Genomic DNA, 9,586 nt, shown 5'->3' with positions numbered 1-9,586 from the left:
GGTAAACGTACCAACACACCAACGGGAAAGGTCATGGGTCCTACCTGGTTTAATCCATGGGTCATCCGTTGACTATGCTTCAGCTTTTTTAGTTTTTTTCCAACTCTTGGCTTCACGCCTTCACATGAAAGATCACTCTATTTCGGCTTTGGATGGGTTAACGGAGCGGCAATGCCATTCGCGATTATTTGAGGTTCCAAGTGGTGCAATGAAAGGGACCAAGAGAGAAACCCCGCGGGGTTAGGTCAGCTGGCTGAGGCTGTTCTAGCTTAACCACGGGTCTCGAGTTCGAGCCGTGGGAACGCAGCACCCTGAGGAGCCAGAGGGCGCCGACCGAAAGGTTCCTTGCAAGCCTTCGATCCGGATTAGTCTGGGGCCGCTGTCACGGCTGAAAGATGCCTATTGCCCTGGGATACCGGAGGAGAAATCTAAAAAAGGGACCAAGAGAGATATTGAGTTTTTATTTTTGTCAAATATTCTTTGTCTTGGAAAATTTTACTAAAAAATGTTGAATACCAAAAGTTTCCTTAGATTTAATATTGACTTAGAAGTTTAAAATTATATCAATTTTCCTCTTTGTTATTAAAAATTAATTATGATATTATAACTAATTATTATTTAAATAATAATTACTTCTCAAAGTTGCATTAATTATGTTAAATTAATACATATGGAAATAAGGAGAGAGAATCTCATAAAAAGAAGCTCGACAATATTGAATTTGTAAGTAACATATTTTTGTAAAAAATTTTTATTTAAAATTTGGTAATTTGAAGAAGCTTTTTTTTCTCATGAAATTCATCATTCTCCCAAGTCATAAATAATTTAGATATATATTTCTTAATTATAATAATCAGATAATATTGGTTAAAACATTCAAAAATGTAATGAAAATACTGAATAACACAAGAACAACAATATATAAGATCTTTGAATTTACAAATATAATTGGATAAATTTACAAGATGCTTGATTAAGGAAGAAGATATTTACGTACTGAGAGCAAAAAAAAAAAAAAAAAAGACTCAGGCAAAGAACGTGAAAATTTTGGCTTGACTTGTTATGGATTTATACCTTTAATTAATAAAATAAATTGATTTGGTCAATAACAAAATTGCTTTATTTCAATTCAATTTGACCTTTAGGCTTCCTTGTTGGCCACACAGCATTCGTACACAATTTCGCAGAGCTGGCATCTTAAGGCTAAGAACAATACCAGCTACCACAACTTTCTTGGACGGCAAGAATTTTTTCCCCATTTTATGTGCAATGCTAATGACCGTCTAAAAAATACGATTATTCTCTTAATTTTATAAAATATTTTTTCAGTCATCTAATTTTAATATTATTAGTCTCAAACAATATCTTTTCACTGGTCATTGTTATTTTTTAAAAATTAAAACTTACTATGTCAATACTTAAAAATATTTTGTCAATATTTAAAATTTCAATATCAACAATAAAACTAATACGATTAATGTTAGTGGACTACAAAGACATTTTATAAAATTAAAGAATTAAAATGAAAGCCTGCAAAGGTCGGGTCCGACTGGTCGCAAACGGGAACGCAAGGCACCTTCCCTACCACGTCATGGGCTCGATACCTGCGCGAGGCACCCTGGGATTAGTCTGGCCGATAAGCTGGGATACCCTGAGTTAGCGATACCATCCTACTCAAAAAAAAAAAAAGAATTAAAATGAAACCTTACACTTTTTTCTGTTATAAACACAATATCTCAATTTATTTTGTCTTATAAATTTTTTTTTTTTGCTAAATCTAGTTGTATATATTAAAAGGCTTTTGTATTATTAAGAAAGTAATTTTCAGTACAAATTATGAAACTTAGCGCTCTAAGAAAACAAATGCACTTTTTTTTTCACAAATAACTAACAGAATCAATTTTTTTAATATCTTTAAATTAATTATCTAACTCCTAAATTTAATACCGAGAGGAATATGAAATTAAAAAATTAAAAAGTAATTTTTATCCATAAAAATTTATTCTTATATCTACCTGTGGAGAGTGGAGACCGTGTCAGTTATATATTTATTATTATAATTATAATTATAATTGCTGTATTTTCCCTTATTAATCCTTATATTTGACTTTTGAGTGAAGAGATGACATGGTCAAGCAGAAAAGGACGTTATGTTAATTTCACGGGAAATGGTCAATAAGTGGCGTATTCAGGTTAGGTGGCCACAAAAAAATTAAAACTAATTAATTATCAACATTTGGAACATGATCCATGACGATGTCCTCAATGCCATGTCACTAATTAACATTTAATTAAATTTTATATTTTTTTAATATTCATTTAAAATATACGAAAATTAATTATATTACGTTTATAAATAATTCCCAACGCATTACTATTACCGTGATATGCATAAAATTCAATAAACTGCTAAATAATGCTATCTATAGGCTTAACCATAATTTATTTTGTTTATAAACATATTTGGAGGGAATAAAAAATAAATGAAGTAAATGAAAAAGAGAGGCCATGCGTTGTAATGAAATTTATTATGATTCAGATAAATAAAGGAGAATAGTTAGGTGAATGTTTTGTTAATGTGAGGTTTTGAATTCAAACCATGGACAAGAGATATATAATGAAAGGAGAATTGCAATAAGGTTTAAAAAGAAACATATTTCAGGAAAAAAAATTTATAACAATACAATTGTAATAACAAATTTTAGAGCTAAAAATAATGCTCATCCAGTCCTTAATATATGACCTAATTGTTGAGTTGGTTTTAGTCCTAAATATAAGACCCATTTCTCATATTTATCAATTTTTTCTAAATTATTCCTATAGATACTCCTTCAATCATAATCAAGCAGAAGAGGGAGAGAAGGTATTAAGAAAGATGATATAATATTTTAGGAAAAACGTGTCACATTTCTTATAATTAACTAACTTAGCTAATTTTCTTAATCTAATCAAATTAGTTAAATAGGTCTTATATTAAAGATCGAAGGAGTAATAGGTTTTAACTTGTCACTTGTTATTATGATTTTTAATAATAATGTTCTTGATCTGGAAGCTCATGTAGTAATTCTATAAATTATGATAAAAAAATATTTTTAAAAATTAACGAAGCTTTTGACTGTGGATTCATAGATTCGTAGTCCCATTTGATAGGACACATAGCTTTTACAATGTCAAACACATAACGTGCGATTTGGTTCCGGAAGACTTCTGAGATCCATCCGGATCTGTACACACACACAGACACACCTCATTATCAAGCATACAAGGGAAAAAAAAAGGTATTTCAATAATATTTTGCTATTTTCGTTTCTAATTATAAGATCTCATTTATAGTGCAAATAATTATATAACTAATTTATATTTCTTTAGTTTTCATTTACTTATCTTCATAGAAAAATCATACAAGTCAATAAAAAACCTAAAATCAATGTAATATGTAATAATAATTATTTTTTAGTTTCTTTTCCGTCAATTAATATCGTGTTATTTTAAATATTAATAAATTACATTCAATCTACATTCAATAGGAGTATTATTTTAAATCGAATTATCATCAAGGTGATAACCAACTAATAATATTTATTTTTTTGTTATTGTTAAAACAAAAATTTAGAAATAATAAAATGTAAACTGTATAAATCATATCTTAAAGATCTGAAACTGACCTCATGAATTTGAAAAAATTACTCCATCAATTATATTCTTTCTGTTTTTTATTTTTGGCATTGCATGCATAATTCTTGAATTACACTATCGGTCATTAGGAATTTTCTTTTATTAATTTATTTTATCCTTTTTTTCACCAACCCGTAATCTCAGTGATAAAGTTTTCAATTTTTATATTCTTTTTGGCCGGCGTTTTCAATTTCTATATTAAATATAGAAAACTCGGAACTCATTTCCAGGATTTTTTTTTCCAATTGCATTAGACCCCACCAAATTAATTAGTTGCTATGCTAATTAAATGAACAAAATATATATTTAAGTAATTTCGTGACGTGTATGCCCAAAAACTATAATTGGTCCATGACGCACACATGCCTCATGCTTGCCGCGTAATGAAAATAGTTGCATTAAGAGCTAATTAATACTCTCTATTATTCTAAATATAAGACCTACTTTGTAGTGTAATTATTTTAAATATAAAATCTATTTTGTAGTATAAATTACACTATAAAATGAGTCTTATATTTAAAATAATTACACTACAAAATAGGTCTTATATCTAGCATCGGAGGAGTATATAATATTGAGACCGAAATTGTGATTAATTCAATTAATCTTTTTCTTCGATTATGTCATTACACCTCTATCTAAAATGATTTTATATTCTTGACATTTGTTAAAAGTCATGAAACAACCATATTTGTCGCAAGAACCACGACAAGTCGACAACTTAAATAGAAATAAAAGAAAACAATGCATGACTAATGCTTAAGTTGCGGTTTTTCTTCGAAATAATAATTATATTTAGAGCGATTCGGAAAAAATTTAAAATTATTACTATTATTGTGATTGTGTATGCAAATTTTTTAAATTTATACTATTTATAAGCGAAAGTATTTTGAAAAAGCTTAAAAATTTGAAAGAATCGCGTCATTAATCCGCGTGGTGACGTGTAAAAGCGTGTTGGGCATGTTGACCCTGTCAAAAAAATTGTTAAAAAAGTTTCATTATCTTATTTTCAATTAGACTTTTTTTGTGTGTATCATTAAAAAATATTACCTCCGATCCTTAATATAAGAACTAATTTAATTTTTAATTTAATCTTAAATATAAGACTCTAATTCACTTTATCTTTTATATTTATCTATTTTTTTTCAAATTAGTCCTTTTAATAATCATACATATTAAATGTTTCATCAAATAGTAACTCTAGCTAATACACATGATTAGTAAAGATATTTTAAAAAGAAGACAGCACATATTTATTACAAATAACTAATTTTATTAATCTACTTAAATTAGTTAACTCACTTTTATATTAAGTACAAGACAGTATATTTTTTCATGTATCCCTAATTTAAGAAATAAAATCCTGGTGTTCATTATAAAATACATAAATAACTACTAAATATGTTTTTCTAAATATTATATGTAATTTTTTGGTTCGCTACCTTATAATTTATGCATAGTAAAACTTGTGATAAATTAATATAAATGATTTCTAGTATATATCATGCTTATTTTTTAAAATAAGCAAAATAACAAAAATTTTCAATTTAAAATATTTAAGTCAAATAAAAAGCAAATGTAAATGTTGATTGAAGCTAAGGGAAAATAGATTGGTCAATCCTTATAGTTTTATTGGATTTTGATTTAGATCCTTCTAATTTATTTCTTTTATTGACTCCTTATATTTTGTTCCATTAAAACCATAGGTCCTTTCATTAATAAATTCTCAAAACACCGTTAGTTGCTCTCTCTCCCCCCATTAAAAGCCGATGGCTCTCTCTCCTATTAGCCATGACCAGTGTGACAATGACACCAAGAAGCACAAGAAGAGCTCCTTCTTTGACTGGTTCTTCTCCATCAATACCGGCGTGCCGCTTCTATGTTGCTTCTCTAGTAGTGATCCTTCTGCTAAGAGGGGAGGAGGTGGGGCTGGCCCATGTGGGTTCCTGCTAGTGGGTTCCAAGCAATAGAAGAGAGAGAAACCATCAAACCTATTTACTGACTACTGCAAATGAGTTTATCTTTTTATAGAACTCGAAAAATGTGATGTCATTAAGAAAATAATTTATTATATTATCCACGTTTTCTGCTTTTTTTCATTTTTTTTTTGGTGAATTTTGTTTTTTTTAGTTATAACCTTTTTTTTTTCAAATTTGTTTTTTTACCAAGATCATCTTTGCCTTTTTCACTCTTACGATGTTATTATCTCTTTTTATAATAGGATATTCTCACACATGTTGAAATATTTGAAGTGCTAAACATTTTTAATACTATCTCATTTTTTATTTTAATATGTTATAATATAATTATAATTATAAACAAACTTAATTATATTATTATGTATATATAAATATTTTTATTCAATTATTATGTCACTGGTTCGACCACTGATCCAACTGATCCGACTGAACGAATCATGACCCACTAGGTTTTCCACTTTGATATCCAATCCGGCTTTTAAAACATTGGTTCCAACTCATGATGGTAGGGCCTTTGAGAAACGAGGTATGTGGGAATGGCGGGGTCTCTAGCTGTTGTGGATTAGGTGGTCATCAACTTAAAATATTTAAGCCAAATAAAAAGCAAATGTAAATGTTGATGGAAGATAATGACACCGAAAAAGGAAAATTATATACTTGATAAGTTTGTCTTTGTATGATATATAATAATTACTTCTACTGTTCTATATCATCAAATCAAAATTATACAAAAAAAATTATAAGCATGTAAAATAATTATATTCTTCAAAAAAAGAAAAAGAAAGCTTTTGTTGCACATATGTTTATATTTTGACTTATATTTTTATTACAAATAATATTAATAATAATTTATGAGATAAAATTTTTAAAGTGAAAAATATATTTAAAAAATGAAATAAAATTAATTTGCATAACTCAAAATCAAGATATCACCCATTTTCATACCAAATACAAATGCTATAAATTAGATTTAGCCTCATACATTATACTAGTATATTATAAGGGAAAGGGGTATGGTTTAAAGCTTACCATATTATTTTATAGATATATAGATAAAGAAATTGTAATACTACTTACAATCCTAATTATAAAACCTCGTTTAAAGACTACAAATTATAAATAAAATTTTATAATTAGAACCGGAAGTAGTATTTTATATCACTATCATGTTACTTAGACCATTTTTTTATATGAAAATTAAGATTATTGTATACCAAAAACCTCAGCATAAGTTAAAATTATCAGTATAATAAAAAAATTATGTATTGTTTTGTAGAAAATTATTTCGTTCGATTTTTTGGCCGAAAAATTATTTCGTTATTTGATCACCCACTTTTTGCCCTACTGAGGACGTTATTGGGATGTTATTTTGCAATTGGGTCAACATTTCTTTTTACATGAATTAATGGACTCGGATATCATGCACATAGCTTTAAGCCCAAGTCTAGTTCAGGCCCTAAAAATCCTCTACTCCATTGAACCATCTTGTAATGAAAAATCTAGCTGGTAACGAGATTATATATAGTGGAAGGAATTAATTTGATACAATGTAGTGAATTAAAGTTCGAACATGTTTAGTATCAGATGATATCTTAAATATATTTCCCTCCAACAAAAAGATACATATATTTAGAAAAAAGAAAATATAGCTCTTGCATCAAAAAGGATTGGATCTACCGAAAAAGGCTAATTCCATACAATATAGTGAATCAAGATTTAAATATTCATTAAGAAAGATATCCTCATGTTTAGTACTCAATAATATTTTAAATAAGATTGCCTCAAATAAGAGAATACATGTAACTAGAACAACTATTTATTGATGTGTGATAATATCTCTAAAGTAAAATTCTTAGAGAAAATTTTCAGTGCTATTAAAATTTTAATTTTGTTATGCTTGAAATGTAGATAAAATATATCTCTATCATATAATATATCAATTTTTTCGGTCAACCATATTATATATCAATTGGCCATGTGATATTCAATTTAATTGAAATATATCTCTACCACTTTTAATTTTACATCTTTATCTATATTTTTAAATTAATAGACGAGCAAGGGCATGGATATTAGTTTATTAATATATTAGATGGAAACATATCCTTTTATCAGTGAAAAAATTATTAAATAATTAATAAGTAATTAATAGTACGTATACAATTTTTAATGAACAAAAAAAAGTATTCTTTTTCACAAAGATTTTGTTTGGATTAGCAGTGGCAAAACCGACTTTTACTCCATCTAACTTTTGCAAAAGTCAATTAAAATAAAAGTTAGCTAGTGTAGTGCAATTTATATTTGGATTGACATTTCTAAAAAGTTAGTTTTAAAAGTTGAAACTTGTTTGGATGGATGATAAAAAAGTAAGTTTAGATATAAATGACTAAAAAAGGTATGAGTTTTATAAATATATACTCCTCCGGTTCTAAAAAATGGGTCTTATATTTAGGATCGGAGGAGTATTATCATTGTATAATTTGGTAACTTTAAAAGTAAGAAAAATTCTAAAAAAAACCTCTAAAATTTGAAATCTCAAATCAGGAATGATTTCAAAAATGTGTTATTATTTACTTTTTGAATATTGTCAATTGGTATTAAAGTATAATGATTAAGACTGATTTGAAATCTTAAAATTCAAAGGTATTTTTTTGGGATTCTTCCTTAAAAGTATTAAAATTATAATTATAAAAATAAAAGGATTTAACATATTATTACAAAAAACTTGTAAATATTTAAAAGAAATAATTATACATATTTAATAAATATATATAAATTACAAATAACAACAAATAATTAAAAGATTAAATGTAACAAAAAATCTAATTAAAAAAAGTCTCATGAAAGAAACTTAAAACGTAACCGCAAAAAAAAAAAAAAGGCCTTAAAAACACAGCCCACATTCACATAGTACGGTAATGGAGAGGAGAGGGGCTTTATTCGGAGAAAAGAAGAGAGGACAAATCTGGAAAATAATGTGATAACGAGTTGAAAAGGCATGCAACCCCAATGCAACCCAACGCACCTAACGTGGCTGTGTTTGGAACGGCGTTGGGCTCCCCAAACGTACGTTTAGAAGAAAAAAGCTACGTTAGTTCAATTTTTCTTGTTTGGATCTGCGAGGCAAAATAACTTTTGAGCCACCAGTGATCCAAACAAGAAAAATTGGACCAACGTCTGAACCTACATTGTTTTTTTTGGGGGGGGGGGGGGAACGCCGATTCAAACAAAGCCGAAAAGTACCAAACAAGACTGGATGCAACTCATCTGCGTATGAGATTTATTCTACTCCTCCGGTCCTAATTATAAAACCCAATTGACTTATTTGAGGAGATTAAGGAAGTAAGTTAAGTTGGTTATTTATAATAAATAAGTGTTGTTATTCCTAAAATATCCTTGCTAATTAAATATATTGGCTAAAACTATCATTATTAGAAGAATTATCTTGGAAAAAAATGCATAAAATAAGAGAAAAATGGATTGGATCTTATAATTAGAACCAAATAAAAAGTCAAATTGGATCTTATAATAAGAACCGGAGGAGTATTTTTTATTTCGGCGCACACGAATTAGGAAAAATCCAAGTACAGGATACATATGACGAGTATTGATTTTCAATTTTATAATTGAAAAATAAGAAAAAGAAAAAGACAATCATGTTAAAGTTGACAAGGACACATGCTGGACTTTCAATAATTACGGGGTTTTCTCAAACTTTAACTAATAATTTAAAGTTATTCAAATTTTATTTTTTATTTTCATTTTCATTTGAATACTCGCCTTTGTTTTGTTTTAAAATAGAAATTCAGAATACTAATGTCAAAATACAGATAATTTTCATGCCTCAGTCTCAGTTATTCAATTAATGAACTGAAGGGATATTGATCTGGTGTTGAAGTTGGCTTGCATAATATTGGTAGGTTTTGACCGAA

Source organism: Neltuma alba, unplaced genomic scaffold (genome assembly GCF_004799145.2).
Source record: "Neltuma alba isolate B1F8T4 unplaced genomic scaffold, ASM479914v2 tig00006370_pilon, whole genome shotgun sequence".
In the NCBI taxonomy this organism is placed as follows: domain Eukaryota; kingdom Viridiplantae; phylum Streptophyta; class Magnoliopsida; order Fabales; family Fabaceae; genus Neltuma; species Neltuma alba.
This window is presented reverse-complemented; position numbering follows the sequence as displayed.